Below are 2,500 nucleotides of genomic sequence, written 5' to 3' on the forward strand. Positions count from 1 at the left end.
GGGCGAGAGGAGAGGGGGAGAAGAAGTAGGAGAAGGAGGAGTGTGTGTGTGTGTGTGTCTGTGTGTGTGTGTGTGTGTGTGTGTGTCTCCCTCTCTCTCTCCACCTGCTCGCTGTCTCAGGAGCACCCACACCCACACACACACACACACACTCACACACACATGTTGTCACTTGACTCACTAAACATTGACTTTGGTCGTGTGTGTGTGTGTGTGTGTGTGTGTGTGTGTGTGTGTGTATGCGCATCAGGTCAAAGGGCTAATGTGAGAGTCGTTATGCCACATCAACAATAACAATAACAATAATATGTGTTCTACTACTTCTACTAATAATAATAATATTAACAATAATAATATTAATAACAGGTGGTTGCCGAGGAGATGTCCTAGATACTCCCAGGAGCTCAAGGCCGAGAGGAAGCATGTGAGTGACGCTAATGTTACATGCTACGTGCTACATGCTATGTGCTACATAATACATGGAACATTCTTCATCATTAATGCTACACGCTACGTGCTACGTCGTTCAAGCTATGTGCTATATGCTACGTGCTACATGCCACATAATCCATGTGTCTGTGTGTGTGTGTGTGTGTGTGTCTCTCTGTGTGTGTGTGTTCGTGTGTGTGTGTGTCTCTCTCTCTTTCTGTGTGTGTGTGTCCCCCTCTCTTTCTGTGTGTGTGTGTGTGTGTCTCTCTTTCTGTGTGTGTGTGTCTGTCTGTCCGTGGGTGTGTCTGTCTGTGTGTGTGTGTGTGTGTGTGTGTGTGTGTGTGTGTGTGTCTGTCTTTATGTGTGTGTGTGTGTCTCTCGTTGTGTGTGTGTGTGTGTGTGTATATATATATATATATATATATAGGAGTGTTTGTATATGAGAGAGAGGGGCTAGAATTACAGAATTACATATTTTCTATTTGGACACACACCCAAACACACACACACACACACACACACACAAGGAAGTTTTGGTGCCTAATGGGGCATAAGCTAACAGAGCCACACCTGTCTGTGTTCTCAAATCAACACAAGGGAGTCATTGTTTCTGGACAAACTGGTTCATCAGGAAAGAGAGTGTCTGAACACGCATGAACTGAACATAAGCTGACAGAAGTAGGAGGTGTCATTAGTAAACAAATTTATAGAAGTAGGTGATGCATCAGAACAAGAACAAACTAGTTCATCCAGGGGAGAGCTGCATCAGTGAGGAGCCAGACAGAGAGCAGAGCTGAGCACTGAGGTGGGAGACAGATCACAACCGTAAGTTGATGTTTTTCATTGTTTTTCACTGATTAGGATGAACTCACATGCCTTTGTGTCGTGTCACAGAATGACGTAACCCTAAAATAGTACGCTAGCCAACTGTTTGTGACCAGCCTGTTAAGGAAGCCTCAACCTGGTTTAGTCCAGCTGACTGTGATCTAGTAGGTTCAACTACATGAGGCCCTAGATAACAATAGATAATAATGACTGTGTCTAGACTAGTCAACAGTCTTTACACAGGTCACTATTGACCAACCAGCAGAGCTGTAAGACTGACAGACAGACTGTGTGAGTGTTGAATACTCTCCTCTGTGAAGAGTCAATCAGTTGGTTTACTGTATGTTTTGTTTTTTCTAATAGAGTCCATGCTCTCTGCCATTTTGCTGCACACACGACCAGACTGAGTGTCAGAGATAAGTTTTGAAAAAACGTAAGTTCTGTAAGTTTTGTTTTCCTAGAAGTGTTTGTGCTTGTGGGCGTGAAAACTTCCTTCTTCTGTGTCTCTGTAACTGTCGGGGAGTGGTGTGTGTGTGTGTGTGTGTGTGTGTGTGTGTGTGTGTGTGTGTGTGTGTGTGTGTGTGTGTGTGTGTGTGTGTGTGTGTGTGTGTGTGTGTGTGTGTGTGTGAGTAATGCTCCACCCTACATTCCTCTCAGCTCCCTCCCACACACACCTCATCAGGTTGCCACACAGTGTGTGTGTGTGTATGTGTGTAAAGGAGCGTTCTTTCCCCCCCCCCCTCCCTCTCTTCTTTCTCTCCCTCCCTCCTTCCCTCTCTCTCTCTCTCTTTGTCTCTCTCTTTCTCCTCCCCTCCCTCCTTCCCTCCTCTCCTCCCTCCCCCCTCTCCTCCCCCTTACTCCTCCCCCTCCCTCCCTCCCCCCTCTCCCTCTGTCTCCTCCTTTCCTCCCCCCCCTCCCTCTCCTCCTTCCCTCCTCCCTCTCCTCCTTTCCTCCCTCCCCTCCCCTCCTTCTCTTCTCTACAGACACACACACACACACACACACACACACACATACACACACACACACACAGCCTATTAATCTGTCAGGCTAACTTACTAACAATCTTTTGTGGAATAATTGAACTGCTGTGGGACATTTAAACACTTTCAAAACATTAAAGCTTTGGCTTATTTCAATTCACATTTCTGGAAAATGTAAACAGTGGTGGAAAGCACATGTTTCCTCAGAGCATGTGTGGTGCACTACATAATCATCATAATCATAATACATCCTTGTGACTTGG

General features: G+C 45.8%; 1 protein-coding gene across 8 annotated transcripts in view; it reads left to right on the forward strand.

The window, feature by feature from the left end:
* LOC310823890 (NACHT, LRR and PYD domains-containing protein 3-like) overlaps positions 1-2,500 on the forward strand; it is a 42,093-nt gene that overhangs the window by 22,969 nt on the left and 16,624 nt on the right. For 4 of the 8 annotated variants that reach the window (XM_083696815.1, XM_083696814.1, XM_083696820.1 and 1 more), the window contains exons 2-4: positions 367-424; positions 857-1,254; positions 1,618-1,687. The exons of 2 other annotated variants lie outside the window; for them this stretch is intronic. The gene's annotated coding sequence lies outside the window, so the exon portion shown is untranslated. The remainder of the gene's footprint in view (positions 1-366; positions 425-856; positions 1,255-1,617; positions 1,688-2,500) is intronic. 2 more of the 8 variants (XM_083696818.1, XM_083696817.1) reach the window with 1 other exon arrangement.

Source organism: Argentina silus (genome assembly GCF_951799395.1).
Source record: "Argentina silus genome assembly, chromosome: Y".
In the NCBI taxonomy this organism is placed as follows: Eukaryota; Metazoa; Chordata; class Actinopteri; order Argentiniformes; family Argentinidae; genus Argentina; species Argentina silus.